The 20,851-nt window shown below is 40.4% G+C and overlaps 1 protein-coding gene, 1 non-coding gene and 1 pseudogene across 2 annotated transcripts in view; 2 read left to right on the top strand and 1 right to left on the bottom strand.

Annotated features, from left to right (window-relative positions):
- The window catches only part of LOC145389633 (uncharacterized), a 430,407-nt gene that overhangs the window by 5,698 nt on the left and 403,858 nt on the right, over positions 1-20,851 (top strand). The window lies entirely within an intron of this gene.
- Positions 2,829-2,941, top strand: LOC145390484 (5S ribosomal RNA; annotated as a pseudogene).
- LOC145390512 (5S ribosomal RNA) lies at positions 17,828-17,946 on the bottom strand. The gene has a single exon (XR_013895660.1). It is a non-coding gene; the product is annotated as a 5S ribosomal RNA (ribosomal RNA).

Consider the following 20,851-nt stretch of genomic DNA (forward strand, 5'->3'; position numbering starts at 1 on the left):
GCTAGTTGGAGAAGAACAAGGGGGATTTAGGAAGGGAAAAGGGTGTGTAGATCAGATATTTGTTCTAAGATGTTTAGTGGAGAAGTATCTAGAGAAGGGAAGGAAAGTGTATGCTGCCTTCATGGACTTGGAGAAAGCTTATGACAGAATAGATAGGCAAGGTATGTGGAAGGTATTGAGAATATATGGAGTGGAGGGGAAATTGTTGAGTGCTGTGAAGAGTATGTACGAGGGAGCTAGGGCTATGGTGCGAGTGGATGGTGAGCTGAGTGAGTTCTTTGATCTCAATGTGGGACTGAAACAGGGGTGTGTGATGTCTCCATGGCTGTTTAATATATATATGGATGGGGTTGTAAAGGAGGTGCAAGGTAGGGCAGTGGATGTGGGGGTGGCCCTAATGAATGAGGGTGAGATTTGGAAGCTTCCGGTGTTGCTGTTTGCTGATGATACAGTATTGTTGAGTGAAGATGAATGGGAGTTGCAAGGTTTGGTGAATGAATTTGGGACAGTGTGTAGGAGGAGGAAGCTGAAAGTTAATGTAAACAAAAGTAAAGTTATGGTGTTTGAGAGGAATGAAGTCACAGAGTGTGCAGTGAGATTGGATGGTGAGGATATGGAGAATGTGAGTGCATTCAAGTACTTGGGTAGTGTGATGAGTAAGGATGGAACTTTGGGGGATGAAGTACGTGAAAGGGTACAGCAGGGAAGAAAGGTTGTTGGTACACTGAAAGCAGTGATGAGAAATAGGGAGGTGAGTATGGAAGTTAAGAAGTCACTGCATGATGGTATTGTGATCCCTACCCTGACGTATGGAAGCGAGGCGTGGACCTTGCAAGAGGGGAACAAGTCAAGAGTGAGAGCAGTGGAAATGAGTTACTTGAGAGGAGCATGTGGAGTGACGTGGAGGGACAGGTTGACGAATGAAGAAGTGAAGGAACGTTGTGGGGTAGATGTGGATGTGGTTGAAAAGATTAGGAGAAATACACTGAGGTGGTTTGGACATGTGGAGAGAATGGAGAATGAAAGACTGACTAAGAGGGTGTATGTAGGTGAGGTGGAGGGAGGGAGAGGGAGAGGTAGACCGAGGATGAGGTGGAGGGATGGAGTTGAGAGGTATATGAGGGAGGGGGGGGTGAGTTGGGGGGAGGCGAGTCAAATGGTGGGTGACAGAGTGACTTGGAGGCGTTTTGTCTGCGGCCACCCTTTGCGGGATTAGGGCGTCGGGCTATAGATAGATAGATAGATAGAAAGAGCATGTTTTACTTATGTTGGTGATGAGAAATGTAATTTTTTTTTTTAAATCACTAAGATTATGCTTTCAAGATATTATAAATACTTGGCAGTGTTGTGTCTTTTTAACCAGTGAAATAGAATATGAGTAAGTAGCTATTATTTACTTCTGATATTGTGTGCAAAAATATAACCATTTAATCCAATGAAACTGAATTTGTTATGAAATACTGTACATTATTTTTAAGAAACCCAGTAAAGTGGGTAAAATAGTGGGTTTTTTCAAGTGGGTTTTACTGAAAAAACCCGGTGGGTAAAACCGGGTTACCCACTTTGGTGCCAACCCTGCTTAACTGTACCTGATAATTTAACCTAACCTACCCTGTTGGGAAATGGGAAACAGACTCCGCTTTTGGGTACATTTGAGTAAAATCCTTCCATTATGCTGGAAACAAACAATCTCAGGTATGGCTTAAGAAACGTGATTATAAAAACAGAGGAAAATTTTTTCAGCAGGTCATTCACAACTGTGAAAGTGCAGTAAAAAAAAAAAAATGGGGGAATGTGAATTGAATTGGTAGCTATGGTCTTTCTGCAGTCAATTTTTACCCGTACACCTCATGCGATTTTCGATTTTTCGTTAACATTTTCTAGTAGATTTGGTCATTCTAAGAATCTTTTCTTCAATGATGTTTCTCTTGGAAATTGATAAACAAGAGACAGTAAACACTCAGGTTGGATGCCTGTTACCACGTGAAATGTCCTATTTTTATAGCTGAAGGAAATTAACCTAGCCTATCAAAATAACCTAACCTAACCTATCAAAATTACCTGACCTAATCTAGAAGCTTACCTTATCAGTATCTTCGTCTTCGTCAAGGATGAATTTCATTGGCTGACGCAACGCGCACTCGTCTGTGATTGGCAGAAATAAATCACGTGTAACTCGTTTATTATCAATTTCTGAGAGAAACGTCATAGGAGAAAAGATTATTAGAATGATTGAATCTACTAGAAGATATTAACGAAAAGTCGAAAATCGTATGAGGTGGACACCTAAAGTTTGACCCTTTCTGCTGCTTAAAGCATGCATTTACCAGTTATCTTTTAATCAACCTTCAAACTGATTCAGTGACTTTGAAGTGGTATACAGAAGTGTGTACTGTATTTGAGTATGAAGAGGAACCATCAGTAATGAAGGAAAATGTGATTACATAAGGGATAGGTTAGGATAAGTTTAGTTAGGTTAGCTGAAAATAGGGTGAAACTGTTGGAGAGCTCCCATGCATAAAATTCACAATTGAATTTTATTCTCAGCTTTGACAGACCTGGCTTCTTCCAGTTTGTTCCTTATAGGGAGGGTCGACTGTATTATTATTAATTTATTATTTTTTTGTGGTAGGTGGTGACAGCCATCATCCACTCAGTTGATGTAGTGCTGCCTACTTCTTCCTTCACCATTATTCTTTTTCTGTGTCTGTCCTCATTTCTTTGTATTCCTTCTAACTTTCCAGTCACTTTTTATTACTCTTCATTCCATTTCAGTTGGCTTTATTTTGAGTGACAAACCTAATGGTTTCCTGTAATTCAGGGAATTACTTAACAACACGTTGAGTACACCGCTTCCCGTCCGATCAGCGAAGTTAAGCAACGTTGGGTCTGGTTAGTACTTGGATGGGTGACCGCCTGGGAACACCAGATGCTGTTGGCATCCCTACGTGTCAAGTGGGGTTGGTGGAGGATTAGTGCCCCTCCCTGTAAAACAATTAACTCTAAGCCGTTGACCACCCCGTTTGGGATACATGGCGTCTGGCAATGATGATGATGATGATGACTTAACAACGCTTGGTGATAACCATATAACCAACCCATACATGTTCCCTACATGTCAACAAGTGGGTTGGCAGAGGGTTAGTGCCCCTCCCCGTAAAACCACTAACTCAGAAACGGCCATCCGTTACAGGATTGTGGCATCTGGCTTTAGATAGACAGATTTTTTTTTTTTTTCTTCAATAAGCTATGACCTAATTTTCATTGTGATAACATTGAAAAGTTGCAGAAAGGAATAATTTTGAAGATTATCAACTAAAAACCGTCAGTGTTACACACAAACCATGGCAGGTGGCCACTGCCATGTTGGACTTTTAGGTTGATTTGGCACCAGTCACTGCCACTGATTGTTCTTCACTCCTGTCCTAACCTAATACTATACAGCCTAACCAAACAGAACTTAACCTAACGTAACCTAATTCAGCCAGACCTAACTTAATTTACCCTAACCTAACCTACCTGAACAATTCGGAGATGAATGTGTTTTGAGTGCACTATAGCCGTCCGTTGGAAGTCACCACTGATGTCAGCAAACGTGAGTTCGTGCTCTTGACTAACATATTATCTTCGCAGAATCTGGGTGTCCTGAATTAATTATAGTCTTTTGTGAAAAATGATATATCAGTGGAATCTGGGTGTCATTAAAAAATTTACAGGTATGAAAGATAATCCATCATTAAATTTTCATTTGTTTTGGGGAACTCAGCAGTTTGACCTAAAGTAGGATAGGTGTAAGGTTAAGTTAGATATTTAGGTAAGGTTTGAATAATTAAAAAAAAAAAAAAAACACTGGTAAGGGTACTTTCAAATTATGAAGATGGCATCCATCTGTTTGTGCTCCACAAGATGACATCCATATATAAACAAACACTGCTTTTTAAAACACTTTTTATAACTTTTAAGAGAAATAAAATGTAGTGATTCATGAAATGCAATCAGAAAATATTAAAAGATTCCCATGAAGAGCTAAGGTAAAGAAAAAAAAAACTGCAATGTAAGGTGGCCCTACCAGTATGTCTTCTTAAGGATTGCTGTATTACTGTAGGTACATGTACAGTATCAGTTTAACAGTCAGAATTGTAAAAGGGTGTTTAGCGTGGAGTCTGAATAGCCAGTAATCTTAAAGGATGCATGGGACCACCATATTATGTAATTTTCATTTTTTCATTTTTTTTTTTTTTTTTTTCTTTTCCAGAGCCCTTTATGGGATTCTTTGAGTATTTTTTAGTGCATTTTCATTTTTTTTTTTTTTTTAAGCTTTTAAAAATGATGAATCACATTTTAAAAGCTGCCGTGGTGGTTGAGAGGTCGATGCTGCTGACTGCGAAACTGCCCACCTGTTTGCACTAGAGTTTGAATCATGGTGCAGGCAACTGGCATCATACGGCTTTGGTGCCCATCCATCCTGTATGGGTTGGTACGTAAAATGAGTACCTAGGGTAACTGTGGTAGAGTAATCTAGTTGATGCAGTTGCCCAGTATCCCAGGATGTTGGATGAATAACCTGCCATAGGCTCAAAGGCATATGTTATGGGAATGAGCACTAGAGCTAAGTGCCTCATAACATCTGCCACCACCATTACCTTTGTTTACGATCCCCAAGAGATAGACTTCCACTTATGGTGCACCATAGACAGACAGATGCCATCTTAGAATGCTATTTTTAGCACAAAGTTACCTTTATTAACCCTTGGGATTCCGATGATGTGTTCATGCGTCATTTCAAATCAAACCTCAGAGATTCTGATGACTTGTTCACGTGTCACTTTAAGATACTTTTGTAATATATTCATCATGAATTGCTTTTATGGGTCATAACAAAGAGACTCGAGCATGACATCATGGAATGCTTTATGGTATATCATTGTTTAGGTAATTTATTTTAGTTTTTCATTGTTCAATTCAAATTTATATATCATTATTACTTTATTCTTGGTGAATATTTTTGTACTGCAAGGTATAAAATTTTTGGTTTTTGCCCAACTTAACTCATCATTTTGACTTCTTATTTTCGTTGTTTTCCTTTTTTGAACATACTTCAAGGAAGTGGCTACAACTATTCAGCTTTAAAATGACACCAAAACCAGCATTCTGTTATGAAAAGTATATTTACACAGACCGATCAAAGAAAAAGAGTGTTGTCCGCAACAAGGAGAGGGCCTATAAAAGGTACCGGAGCCAACCCACCCCTGAATCACATCTTTTATACGTTTCTGCCCGGAATCGAGCTAAGTCTGTTCTGCTTTGCTAGAAATACAGTAACCTCTCAACTAATGCGAGTTTAAAAAAAAAAACGCGTTTTCGTTTTAACGAGCAAATATATAAGGCGGTATGTTTAACTAACAAGGGTTTCTCGATTTAATGCGACTTTGCACGTACAGTAAACCCTCATTATACGATGCCTCTTTGTACGATATTTCGCTTATACAATGTCAAAATTTTAGTACCCTATGCCCACTATACAATGGGAACGATTTGCAACAACGATGGATCATCTGCGGCTCAGTGAACAGCGAATGTGCAAACGCGACAAAAACGTCCTCACACTGTCGGCATTAAACCACACACACTTGTCCACCGGTCCAGCCTCATTAGCTAGCCCTGCCCAGCCAGCCAGCCCTGCCCAGCCAGCCAGCCCTGCCCAGCCATGCAGTTCTGACATTGATGAGTGAGGGCTGTGAGTCCCTGTGACTGTGAGGCTGAATCGGGACAATTCGCCGTCAGGACGATTCCCCATCATTTATTTACGTATCAGTTTATTTAGCAAGTACACTAGTTTTTTAATTATGTAAGTTATAAAAGTGATGGTGGTTCATTGTTTATATAGTAAATGTAAAATATGACATCAAATCATGGGCATTAAATGAAAAATAATAATATATTGAAACGTGAATCAGCTGATTTATGATCAATCCTTCATCTTAGCATAAGGCTACATAACGAGACATTGGCATTTATATAAATGCCTAATTCCCTAAAGTGAACGATCGACATACTTTGGAATTATACAAATAATCTTCATGTTACGTCTGTATAAATGTTTCGGGATATTTCGCCATCAAGTCAATTCGCCATCACAACAATAACAAGACAATTCGCCATTGGGACTTTTCGTCGTCAGGATGATTCCCCATCGTTTATTTTCATATCAGTTTATTTAGGAAGTACACTAGTTTTTTAGTACTGTACTTGTACCTCTTCAAAGTCGTTTTAAAATATACCCAGGATGTTGTAGTACCAATGGAAATTAATGAAAACAGCTGTGGGTGATGCTAGAACATAATTCAAAGTCAACTACAGCAAGGTAGAAACAAGTTAAATATTGTCTAAAAGTGCAACTTACAAATGATATCCAAAGCCAATGCTACTGAATGAAAATAGACTTTGATAGATCCCCCTGAGAATTAGTTATTAAAGTTAGTCAGTAATAAGTATATTTATAGAATGACGGGGAATGTCCATATTATGACGACGAATTGTCGACTTCGTGGCGAATTGTCTAGGAACCACATAAACAACCGTTGCTTGCTTCAGTAAAGGTAAGATCTACTGTATACTGTAGTTTTCATGCTTTTTTTCTCTTTATTCACTATTAATGTGTTACTTTAAATGTTTAAACATAAGGATATTTCATGTATGTGAGTGCTAAGGTGTGTGTATGTGAGAGTTTAGGCACGTCTGGGAACGTATCCCCATTGACTCCATGTTATAATGGGATTGCTATACGATGGATTGCTTTACGATGGGGTTTTCAGGAACGGAACCCCATTGTATAATGAGGGTTTACTGTACATGATGGTTTCAAATTAGCCGCGCGCTCCTTGGACAGTCCCGAGCTGATAGACCGTGTGTGGCAGTTCATGCATAATGACAATTTTTTATTTGCCTGTTGCTTAAACTGGTTTTATTCGAACTATAATATTCGAAAATTAAGTTTGGCCCCATTCTGAGCAATTTGGCTCATTTTCGGACAAAATTTGGCCAGGAAAGTGATGGCAGATCTAAACTGTTACAACTTGATGCTGCACAACAGAAAGAAGAAAACCACTCAGACCAAGATAGAGCAGTTCTTTATGAAGAAGACAGAAAACTTAAGGGAGTTATCTTCATCACCAGTATCACGGGAGTCAGAGGAAGAGGAAGAGGAAGGGCAGCAGAGCGAGGAGGGACAACAAATTTAGGGTGGGGAGCGACGGGAGGTGGGGGTGCGGGGTGAGGAGGGACAGCAACCTACAATGAGTGATGCATGGATGAAGTGAGGCTGTGTGTTGTTATTGTTTGTGACCTACTTACCGTAATGAAAATGTTGCTTTTACTGTAGTGTTTTTATGACCTACTAATGCATTAATAATGTTGAGGAACATTCACAGTGTCGTGAATGAAGCAGAATTGAAAGAAAATCCATTTAAAAAACGAAAACAGTATGTATTTGGGGAGAAGTAAACAACGCTTCGGCCCAACTAGGGCTCAAATGTTGTTTATTTCTCCCGAAATATACTGTTTTTGTTTTTTACGTGGATTTTCTTTCAAATTACCGTAATATTGTTGCTTTTAGGTTTAGATTAGCATAACTCCTCAAATGGGTAGACTTTCCCAGAGTCCAGGAACATAACCCCCAATATTACCATTGTTTCTTTTGGGAAAATTATGTTTAAATAACGCATTTTTAATCCTTACACCGCGGGCATATTGGATGCGGTCCGTGCACCTCACGCAGGGATATTCGCGCTCCGACTGACATTTTAAAAATATTTGCCAAAAAATCAGTTATTAGTCTCAGAATATTATAATTACATATGCCACATACCTTCAGCTTTCTCCTGGGATGTTTTTTGAGCCTTCGTCGACTACCGTAGGACTTGTGGAGACTTCTGAAGTTGGGTAACAAAGTCTCCACTTTACACTTCCCGACACCCCGTAATATGATTACCACAGCCTGATATTATCACTAGAAACACTATTCTATGATTTTCAAGTAGTTTGGAATCCATACTCCAAAAAACACTATGAAAGCAATTTAAATTACGAGCGCATATGAGCTTCCCACTTGCTCTTGTTCCCCTCTGGTATTCTGTCATTTATTATTCATAAACACACTCACCATATATATTCCTAGTACTTTATTACACTTATTTATATATACAGTATTTATCCATATTTTTCCTTCAGTAATAGTAGTTTATTTTCACTCCAGGCATTCACTTTCTCGTTCAGTAAACTAGTGTAGAGAGCAAAGCATTCACTTTCACTATTACTCAAGTATTTGTACTATTTGTACTCATATTCTTATATTAGTAATTATTTATATTTCTATTTACATTTTCTATTTTATTTACATTATTTACATTTCTGTTTTATTTACACTTTGTTATACACTGTCACTTGCAGTAACTATGGGCTCCTTTCCCTTGGAGCCACACTGAAGCACTCGTACAGGGAGTTTATCACCATTTCCTCCACTGGCTTATCACACGATTCACCAGAACGATTGTAGTCACTGTCAGTCATTATCATGGATAAATTACATGGAATGCAATTCAGAAAAGGAAAGAGGAGAAGTTAAGAAGTGAAGAACAACATGCTGATGGCCAGGTAGTTGAAGTACTTAGAGCAACGTATTGGAGTTTACATTCTGCAGTAAAAAGACTCGTTAGGCATGATAAGAGGAGGCCATATGATGAAAAGGCAACAGAGACAGAAATTAAGTAAAAATGACGGTCAGAGCACAAGAGCAGCGTATCAGGCTATAAAGGGGTTAACTGGGACTGAAAAGAGAAGGAAGGAAATACTTATACGAGATAGAAATGGTAATTTGATGACTAAAGATTTGGATATAAAAGGAAGGTGGAAAGAGCACTTTGAATCTGTTCTAAATAGACCAATCCCAGCTGAAGAGGACATTTTGCCAGCCGAGAGAGATTTGCAGATAGAAACGGGATATAACCTTGGGAGAGGTAGCAAAATCTATAAAGGAGTTAAATAATTTTAAGGCCCCAGGAGAGGATGGAATATTTCCAGAAATGCTTAAGGTGGAAAATGACGAGTTGATGAATGCGCTTTTGAAACTTTTTAATGTGGCTTGGGATAATGGTAGAGTTCCAGAAGAGTGCAAAAATGGAGTGATTACAAAAATACCAAAAAAGGGAGATTTAAGTGTGTGTGGCAGTTGGAGGGGGATAACTTTGACACCTATAGTTGCAAAAGTCTTTTCCAAAATCTTGTTGAACAAAATAGAGCCAGTAATTGATAAAATTTTAAGAGAAGAACAAGCGGGATTTAGAAAGGGTCGAGGTTGTAATGATCAGATTTTTATTGTAAGACATCTAATGCACCAAGCTAATAAGATGAAAATGCCACTTAGTACACCCTATGTGTTTTGTGGATTTTGAAAAGGCGCTTGATAGTGTTTCACGTGGAGCTATGTTGAAAATTATGAGATTCTGTGGTATACCAGAAAAGTTTGTAAATATTATTAGAAGCCTGCATGAAGGTACTTTTTGTAAGGTAATGGTGGGTGGTTCTTTGGGTGATCCATTTCAAGTTAGGTCAGGAGTGATTCAAGGAGGAGTTCTTTTGCCATTGCTGTTTATTTTGGTTATGGATTATGTTATGAGAAAGGTTGTAAGGAGAACAGGTGCAGGAATTAACTGGAAAGAAAATAAGAAGCTGATAGATTTGGACTATGCTGATGATATTGTACTGATTTGCGGAAGTATTTAAGAGATGCAGAGGGTGCTTGATTGTCTGGTGGAGGAAGGAAAAAAAGTGGGATTGGTAACAAATTGTGGAAAGACTGAAATTATTAATATGAATGTGGAGAACCAAATTGATTGTGTAACTGGGAATAATGTGGTGAAGAATGTAGAAAACTTTAAATATCTGGGAACGATTTTATCATCTAATGGATCATTAAACAATGAAATTGAGGAGAGGATTAGGCAGGCTTGGTGAGCTGTTGGTATGTTGAAATCTGTTTGGAATAATAATATGCTTTCGGTACATACTAAAGTGAAAATTTATAAGTCCATGGCTAGACCAGTTTCAATTTATGGGCATGAGTCATGGTACAGTACAACTGCAACAGATCAGAAAGTATTTAGGATTTGAGAATAAAACACTGAGAAGGATTCTTAGGGTATAGTGGCAAGACAGAGTTACAAATGCAATAGTAAGGGATATTATGAGAGTGGAACCAGTTAATGAATATGTGAGACTGTCTCGCTGGAAGTGGCTGAGGCACATATACAGAAAAGAAGGCAGTTTAATACAGGATTTGCCAGAGTGGAATGCTAGAGGAAGAAGAGGTAGAGGTAGGCCGAGGGAAACCTGGTTGAGGACAAATGAAAAGAGAAGCAGGAGAGGAGTGTTGGTGGGACCTGAAGGAGATGGCAAGAGACAAATATTGGTGGAGAGAGTTCATCGAGGCCCTATGCATCCCGTAGGGTGCCACAGGAAATGATTGATTGATTGTTCACGTTCCAAAGCAGTCACTTAGTCCTTCACCCCTTCTTACATGAGGTTTAGTAGGGGTAGAGGTCACAGGGCCCTCTAGAAGCGGTGGAAATGGAGGGGCGCGATTGCGACATGGTTTCATCTTAATAGACAACACTGAACTGAATGATGAGGCGGATATGGGGCTGCCAAGTGTTGACAACGTCAGTGTGGTGACAGCTGCTAATTTATATGCTGTGGAATGATTGACGAAGAGAGTGTATGTGAGTGACATGGAGGAGGGAAGAGGGAGGAGGAGGCTGAGGATGAGATGGAGGGATGGGGTGGAGAGGTATATGAGAGAGGGGTGTGTGAGTTGGGAGCAGAGCAGTGAAATAGCGGGGGACAGGGCGACGTGGAGGCGATTTGTTTGTGGCCACCCCGAACGGGATTGGGGCGCCTGGCAATAGATAGATAGATAGAAATGATTGGCAGGAAATGTAGACAATACATAATGAATCAGGTAGGTCCAGGTGAATGTAAATATCACTTAGGCTTCTCCTTTCCTTTCATATATATATTTTTATTATGAGAACAGGTCATACGGCATATTTCAAGGGGAAATAAACAGAAAATTAGCGAACGAGTGCACGTGGGGTGTTGCCAGGTGATTATGAGCCAATTCCAGGTGTATGGCACTATCAATTACCTTTTTTTCTTTTTTATATACAGCAAAAGTCCTTTTATTCAGCAGCTGATTATTCGGTAGATCCGACATTTCGGCAGTTTTGAGAAAAAGTCCCATTTACGAAAATCTTTGATTGTTCGGCAGATGTCCAGAATCATCTCGGCAGTCCATGAAGTGTTATCTGTGACTTGTAGGCCTAATGTTTCATTACACTTCTGTATGTTCACTAATTTCTATATTTTTTCAGATTCAGATATAGTACTGTATTGATTACAATATTGCACAGTATCATACAGTACAGTAACCACTCTTACCAAATTAGCGAGGGTTACGTTCTAAGTCCCCTTGCTATTTCTTGAAATTCATTCATTCTTGACTATCTATCTATCTATCTATCTATAGCCCGACGCCCTAATCCCGCAAAGGGTGGCTGCAGACAAAACGCCTCCAAGTCACTCTGTCACCCACCATTTGACTCCCCTCCCCCCAACTCACCCCCCCCTCCCTCATATACCTCTCAACTCCACCCCTCCACCTCATCCTCGGTCTACCCCTCCCTCTCCCTCCCTCCACCTCACCTACATACACCCTCTTAGTCAGTCTTTCATTCTCCATTCTCTCCACATGTCCAAACCACCTCAGTGTATTTCTCCTAATCTTTTCAACCACATCCACATCTACCCCACAACGTTCCTTCACTTCTTCATTCTTGACGCCTTCCTGAAAATGACATTTACCCGCATTTGTGTAGCCCATGAACCACTGATACTGTAATGCATTACCCATAAATAAATATTGCTTGTTAAATCAGTTTCCCCATTGTTTTTAGCTCTACGGCTGTGACAGCTCTAGTATTTTTATTCCTCAGCATAATGGCGGAAGGGACTGTCCTGTTTAACTAAACCTAACCTAACCGAGTTTAACTGTACCTAATAATTTAACCTAAAGACAGGAAAATACTTAAAAATAAACTGGAGGAATATGAATTGCTAGGGTCTTTCTGATGAAAGTTAAACGTACATTAAACGCTCATCTTTTGTTCGTTTTTGTGTTTAATGTGAAAGAGAGAGTATTGATGCAAACAGCAATATATCCCATTAACCCCTTAATAACCTCCGGCACTGAACAACCCTTTACAGTACCGATGTCAGTGGTCAAGTTAGTGTGGGCTGTAAAGAAAACTGAACAATTATAATGAGGGAATGAAGGACACTGGTATGTTTACACGACTCTATGCTACGATTCCAAGCAGTCAGGCGGTTGGTTAATCTCTGATGTTTTCGCCCATTTGGTAAATGCACCGTAACTTTATCAGTTTTGCGTGACTCATAGCGAATCATAGCATGGGTTTAAGAAGCTAAATAACACATTGCTAGGTGAGCTAGACGATTATCTTCACATCTTTAAGAAAAATAAATTGATTTCAGAAGAATGGAGGAGACTTACTCTATGTACTCAGAGAGGGATTAAATTTCCTCCATTTTCTTAAAGATGTGAAGATAACCGTCTGGCGCACCAAGCAATGTGTTATTTAGCTTCCTGAACCCATGCCATGATTCACTATGATTCACGAGAGAAATTACAAAGTTACGGTGCATTTACCAAATGGGCGACAACATCTGAGATTAACCGACCCCCTGACTGCTTGGAATCGTAGCGTAGAGCCGTGTAAACATACCAGTGACCTTCATTCCCTTCCCATAATTGTTCACAGTTATTTAATAGCTCACGAACTCGACATCACTGACATTGGTACTGTAAAGGGTTTTTCAGTGCCGGAGGTTATTAAGAGGTTAATGGAATACATTACTGTTTTGCATCAATACTCTCCCTTTCACACGTAAACAAAAAAACGAACAAAAGAATGAGTGCTAAATGTACGTTTAACTTTCATCAGAAAGACCTTACCAGTTCATGTTCCCTTACTTTATTTTATGTAATTTTCCGACTATTTTATTTTGTGTTTGGAAAAAGTACTGTATACAGTACTCACTCCAAACATATTTGTAATAGTATAAGTAGTGATGAGTTCACCAATACAAGTGATGTACTGAGCTGGTAGGTAATATTCCGTATCATTTCGGCCATCCAGGAAGTGTAATCTGCCTTGTAGGCCTACTGTGTCATTACACTTGTATATGTTCACTAATTTATATAATTTCAGATTCAAGTATAGTACTGTATTGATTGCAGTATTGTACAGTATACAGTACTCTCTCCAAACGCAGTTGCAATACCATAAGCTGGTATGATGACAGTGTTCACCAATATATTTAAAGTACTGAGTAGGCAGGTTTTTTTATTATTCGGCAAATCTAATTTCTCGGCGTCATTCCGGTCCCATAGATGCCGAATAATAGGACTTTTACTGTATATATATTATTTTGTATAAGAATAGGGCTTAGGGCTCATTTCAATGGGTGAAATGAGTGGAAAAATCCGGGCATGATTTGCGTAGTGTGGCACAGCAGGGGCAGGCGGGAGGAGAGGGTAATGGAGGGGAGGTAGGGAGGGAAGTCAAGAACGGGGAGAAATTGCTAAATTGTCAACAATGGATGGGAGTACAGATTACATTAGCAGCACTGACTATTGTTGGACACTGGCAGTACAGACAGATGATACAAGCCGTGGCTCAATCGGTAGAGAGGTGGCCTGCAGTCCTAACGGACACAGGTTCGAATCCCGGCTGGGGCAGGGAACAGTTTAAGGATTTGAATTTCATTAAATCAGGCTTTACTGATCAACCAGAAGACCATCCGACATGTCGTAAATATACCCCCGCTAATACCAATACACCAGTCCTGTATGAGACAGCCCTAGCATGTATTCAATATGGACGGTGGGTGTTAGCGCCGAAGTGGTGACATGTAGAGGTGTATGGTATGTAAGAGGACTGCTGGGCCTTGATAGCAGGCTGTGAAGCCTATGCCCAGAGATGGACCAAAAAAAAAAAAAGAAAAAAAAAAAAACTTGAAAGCCCGGGCGAATTCAAAATAACACAGAATCGCAAAAGTGACACCCCGTGTTATGATCCATTGCACACGAGCGTCACGAAAGTGACGCCCCGCGATATGATCCATTGCATCCGAGCGTCACGAAAGTGACGCCCCGCGGTTAAGGGGTTAACTAACGCGACCTCTTCAAGAACTTAACCCTCGCATTATTTGAGAGGTTACTGTAATTTCATCCATACTAAATGCTTTCGTCTCTCCAACTCGAATTCTTCCCGCTCCTTCTGACACCTTGCCAAAAATCTTTCTAACAACTGTACCTCATCATCCTTCCCTCCTCTTTTCTACTCTGATGGTTCTGTAGCTATTTCTTCTACACTCAGCCCCCTGCTATCGCGTCTAATTGGTCACAGGAAACGCGCGTGATAGCTGAATATGCAATAGCTGAACTGAACAATCAATGGGAAAATTTCTAATTGGTTTTTCGGTGGCCCATTTTTCTAACTTTTAACCACTTTATGCCTACGATTTCCTGCCACTCTCTCCTCTAACATGAAATAAAGCATTATTATATTAATAATAACAGTATAATGAATAAATAAACAACATAAAAGGCCATCAAACCTTTATATGGATTACGGCTTGGGTGGTTTGATGGGTTCCGAGGCTTGGGAGTGGCTTAGTTGCCGCCAGATCTCTTTGGCTGTCTCCATTCCTTTAGTGTCCGCAGCTAAAGGGGGTATCACATGGTACCTTATATCAGGAATGGCTGAGGAACATTAAAGTGGAACAAAACTTGGACGCTATCACACACGTTCCTCACACTGTTGTCAGAGCCCCTTCTCAGTTGTAAACACATGATTACTTTATCGACATCACAGTTTTTTCGGCATAAGAAATATTAACTCTATAAGGGTTTCGAAACGATTGATATTTATTCTAAAATACAATATTAATAGGTATTCAGTGTTAGGCTAAATTTAAATGCTGTAGTACAATTTATTCTTTCGAGCCGAATGGGTTTTGGTCACTGTTTTGCCTGTCGTGTCCTCGGCAGGAATCTGTTCAGATGCATTCCAAATGCCCATGTTATAATCGGGAATTTTACCACGTTACCGTTCCGATTAACCATCGTATCCTCTGCAAACCTCGTATGAAGTGCCGTGTGAATAAGTTTCGCTTAGCCTGTCTTCAAACTCTACGCGTGATAGCGTCTTGGGGTGCGTGATAGCATGTATGGTTGTGCATTTGATGTGTGCGTGATAGCAGATAAGCGTGATAGCTGAACGCGTGATAGCAGGGGGTTGAGTGTACTGATAAAGCAGATCTCTTTGCTCAGACTTTCTCCTCCAATTCAACCTTAGACGATTCCAGTGCTGTCCATCACATCCCCCCTCTGACTTCCTCATGACTGACATTAAAATTTCTTCTGATGATGTATTTTCTGCCATCACAGGCCTCAATACTAACAAGGCATATGGGCCTGATGGAGTCCCTCCTGTTGTTCTCAAGAACAGTGCTTCTGTGCTTACACCATGCCTAGGCAAACTCTTTAGCCTTTGTCTATCAACTTGTACCTTTCCTGCTTGCTGGAAGTTTGCTCTTATTCAGCCAGTTCCAAAGAAGGGTGACCATTCCCAACCCTCTAACTATCGTCCAGTTGCTTTAACATCCTGTATCTCAAAAGTTTTCAAGTCAATTCTTAATGGAAAAATTGTAAAGCATCTTTCCTATCACAACTATCTTTCTGATCGTCAGTATGGGTTCCATCAGGGACGCTCCACAGGTGATCTTCTCACCTACCTTTCAGACTCCTGGTCATCCTCCTTTTGGGACTTTGGCGAAAGCTTTGTCATTGCACTTGACATCTCAAAGGCTTTCGATCGAGTCTGGCATAAATCTTGAATATCCAAACTGCCCTCTTATGGTTTATATCCTTCTATCTGTGCCTTCATCTATAGCTTCCTTTCTGGTCGTTCTGTAGCCGCTGTTGTAGACGGCCATCGTTCTTCTCCAAGATCCATGAACAGTGGTGTTCCTCAGGGCTCTGTCCTATCACCAACTCTCTTCCTTTTATTCATCAGTGACCTTCTAAGCTGTACATCTAACCCTATCCACTTATACGCTGATGACTCTACCCTTCACCTTTCCATTCGGTTCCCTCAACGCCCATCTCAACAGTTACTTCAACAAACAAGGGATGAGGCTATGGCACACCTAATGTCTGACTTGGCTTGTATCTCTGACTGGGGTATAATCTTTGTTGTTTTTAATGCATCAAAGACTCAGTTCTTACACCTATCAACCTGACAAAATCTTCCACAGGTGTACCCACTAATGTTTAATAACATTCAGTTTAATCCTGCATCATCCCTGAACTTGCTTGGGGTTTCATTTACTCAGGACTTGTCTTGGAAAGATCATATTACATCTCTTATAAAATCTGCTTCCAAGCAATTTGGCTAAGCCAACTCCGTTCCTTCTGTACCCCTGCACAATTGTTGACTCTATACACGGGTTTTATCCGCTCCTGCGTGGAGTACAACTTTCGTGTGGGGAGGTTCCCCACATACAGCTTTTCTCAATAGGGTGGAGTCAAAGGCTTTTTGTCTCATTAACTCTCCTTCTCTTACTGACTCTCTCCAACCTTTGTCTCTTCGCCACAGTGTTGCATCTTTATCTCTTTTCTATCGCGACTTCAATGGTCACTGCTCCTCTGAACTGTCTGCATGCATTCCTCCACCTCTACGACGGGCACGTAGCACCCGTCTAGCAACAAACTCTCATCCCTTTTCTGTTCAGCTCTCTAGTGCAAGAGTTAACCGTTACTCCCAGTCCTTCGTTAATGCAACAGGTCAGCTCTGGAACTGTCTACCTCTGTCTGTATTTCCTGCTTCCTATGATCTCCAGTCTTTCAAACGCAGTGTGTCCAGGCATCTCAAAATGATTGGATCTTGAATTTGGCTTTCTCTTGTATTTTGTTTTTCTCATGGAAGGAACAATTATTGCAGGCTCGTGGCCCTTGGTTCCTCCTTCGTTGCAAAAAAAAAAAAAAAAAAAATGAATATGCGGCTGAGAATCATACAAAATTGTGCATCTTTTTTCTTTTGCTTTACCATGCAATAATGTGCATAAATAGCCCTAATCTATATATTATTGTAAAGGTAATTTATCGTAGTTTTGCTTGGTTCAAACCAGATTTATATATCTTTATCACTTTATTCTTGGTGAATATTTTTTTACGGCAATGTATAAAAGTTTTGGTTTTTGCCTAACTGGAACTCGTCAGTTTGACTTTTGATTGTCGTTGTTTTCCTTTTTTGAACATACAATAAAGTACAAAAATTCAGCTTTAAGATGACACCAAAACCAGCATTCTGTCACGAGAAGTATATTTACACAGACTGATCAAAGAAAAATATCATGGCGCAAAGATGTGGGTCAGCGTGAGAAAGGCAAACTCTAGGACAGACATAATCTTACCGGGGCTGAAACCTGGTAGGGTTAAAGCTGATTCATCCGAACCTAACAAACTTTCATACCCTGCCTAATTTAACCCTACCTAACTTACCCGGACTTTCATTTTCATTCATTGCCAGACGCTATGTATCCCAAACAGGGTGGCCAAGGGCTTAGAGTTAATTGTTTTACAGGGAGGGGCACTAATCCTCCACCAACCCCACTTGACACGTAGGGATGCCAGCAGCATCTGGTGTTCCCAGGCGGTCACCCATCCAAGTACTATCCAGACCCAACGTTGCTTAACTTCGCTGATCGAACGGGAAGCGGTGTATTCAACGTGGTATGGCCACCTGTTTTAAGCTAACCTAACCCAACCTATACGTATCACATATCTAACCCTGTTTTCCTTATATATTGATGGATCCTCTTCATGCTGATAAATGCACATCCGAACACCTTTGCAAAGTCACTGAATCTGTTCAAAGGTAGGAAAAAATTGTTCATAAGAGGTGGTCCTATGTCTCCTTGAAGATTACCAAATAGCCTAAGGTTTAGGGTTGTAATTGTGTGTTCTGAGAGGGAGTTCCACTTCACTACTTGGTGGGGAAAGAAATCTAATTTCAGTTTTACAGTGCTGGACCTGAATTTTGTAACTGGTCTCTAGTACAGTTGTGACAAGAAGTGATTGCAGTTTCAGATTACTTCTGCTGCTTTGTACAGTGAAGCACTGAATAGAATATTGGTGAATATAAAGTAAAAATTCTGGGAATTTTTTCCTTTTGTTTCACCCATGTCCAACAGTTATTTCATTATGCTGTATGACATCATATCCCCAAACTAGGGAGTCTTCTCCATGGCATTTCTGTCGCAAATGCATCTTTAGGGAGGTTTCAATATCATCACATAGTAATTTCTTCAATCATGATGTGTGACCTTCACCTTGCTATAGTTCCCATCCCCAGCAGTGCCAAGGTGGCTGAAGAGATCTAACTACACATCCCTAAGGTAAGTTGCATTTTGTTTAATTTTCCCTCATATTTTACAGTCAACCCCTGCTATTTGTGTGGATTTTTTGGAGAAATTAATTTAAAAATTCACAGGAAGATGTTTCGTGCTTTTCCCACAGCATCAGTTCATAGTGTTTTTTTTTTTTTTTTTATAATGAGAAATGCTGTTCTGTACAGTTAAACTCTGCAGTTACTTTGTATAGGTATGTGCTGTTCAGCATGGGGCATCAGCACTCTACATCACTTGGTATTTAAGAACACAAATCTCCCATGCTCTTTTCTTGAAATGAAAGCTCGCTTGTGATTGGCTCCTAGGAAGCATCCCTTATTATCTGCCTACGTGTTTTCTTTCTCCCTCTCCTGTTGGCTATTCATAGAGGGGACTCAAACATATGCCGCCGCGCTCATTGTCTTTCAGTTCATTTCATGGGTTATGTATCCACGTGTGTTCTGCGTGTTATTATGCCCTTGTTAATCAACTCCATTCTTTATCCCTGTGAAAAGTGGATCCTAAGCATGCTGCTTATAGTGCATCTGCTGCTAGGAAGCTAAGCGGCAGAAGAAAATGTCGCCAGAAGATAAAGTGAAATTGCTGAACATGGTGAATGAGGGGCAGTTGTTCGTGGCTGTCTGGAGACATTTTGATGTGAATGAGACCACAGTGCACTACATCAAGAAAAATGAGAAGGCTATTCATGTTGCTGTTGTAGCTAGTGTAAGTGGTAATGCTAAGGTGGTGACAACTGCGAGATAAGAGCATTGTGCGAATGGAATTGTACTTGAGTGTGTGGGTGGAGGACTGCCGAAGGAAAAATGTGGCATAGGATAACGTCATCATTTGTGAAAAGGCATGGAGTCTGCACGCATGTTTTTCTCTGGAGGACCTGCAACCTAGCACCTCTTCTGAAGACCCGCAGCCTGCACCGCAGTTCCAGGTAAGCACGGTGTGGTTTGACCACTTCAGGAAGCGGTTCTCCTTGAAGAACGTGTGGCCTCTGGAGAAACGGCATCCACAGACCATGAGGCAGCTGCAGCGTACGCCACAGCTCTCATGAAAAAGATCGATGAGAAAGGGTACAGGCCTGAGCTGGTGTTCAGTGGCTACAAGACGACATTGTTTTGGAAGAAGATGCCTGCCAGGACCTACATCACTCAACAGGAAGGGTGAGCCCCAGAATTTAAGGTTGCAAAGGGCTGTGGGACCTTCCTTGTGTTTTGCAATGCAGCTGGCCACAAGATCAAACCTCGCCTTGTATACAAGGCAGTGAATCCCCGGGCATTGCGGAACAGGAGCAAGAGTTTGTTGTCAGTGTACCGCGGGGCTGTGGAGTCAGAGTCAGAGTCAGAGTCCTGGAGTTGCAGTTGAAAGCAATTATGGTGATGCTGGAGTCTTAGTTGGTAAAAAAGTCCCTACTCCGACCCCAAGCACAGTAAAAAAATTTGTAAACGATGTAGATGTAATGTGGAGCTATTGCCTTTTGAACGATAGGTTTTTAGGTCTTATATCTTGTTGCTTCTGCAATTCTTTTCTTTTATTTTTTACCTTTTATTTAGGACTTGTTTGTTCTGTTCATCGGTTATGTTGAACATAAACAGGTGCTGCCATATGTCAACAGAACGATGAGAACAGAATGCAAACAGACACCACGATCAGCAGATTTCCCTCTGAGTGAACTCGTCTTTTTTTTTTTTTTTTTTTTTTTTTGTAAGAGGTGAATTTCTTTATACAAAATTTCTAGGAACGAGATGGTTATAGCACAGAGCGACATGGAAGCATCTGTCAGTGCCTGTAAGCTGCAGGGTGGGAATTTTGAGCAAGTGCAGGTCAGTGCAACCCACCCATACACCCAACCTTACCTGATTAGCTGTCCCATAGTGCTCGTACTCTGAAATTCACAATATGTTTATAGATTTTCTTCTTGTCTAAGTTTAATAAAATTATAGCAAACTTAACTACTTGTGCATTGAGTTTCAGTCTTGGTTGCATTTAAGAAACTATCATTTTGTCATGATGTAGCAACAACCATGAAGTCAAACCTTTAAGGACATGGGTTTTAAAAGTAGCCTGACAATTCATGTGATTTTGGTGGAATGACATCATGTTTAAGTCATTGTGGCAAATTTATTATAGAGAAAGTCTAAGGGGTCGGAGTTGGAGCCAGAGTCGGACACCCAAGAAATCAAGGAGTCGGAGTTGGATACACAAGAAATCAAGGACTCAGAGTTGGAGTTGGGTGTTTTGGGTACTGACT

The sequence above is a fragment of the Coenobita brevimanus genome, chromosome 14 (genome assembly GCF_032717465.1).
Source record: "Coenobita brevimanus isolate Jiangsu-jjx chromosome 14, ASM3271746v2, whole genome shotgun sequence".
Taxonomy (NCBI): Eukaryota; Metazoa; Arthropoda; class Malacostraca; order Decapoda; family Coenobitidae; genus Coenobita; species Coenobita brevimanus.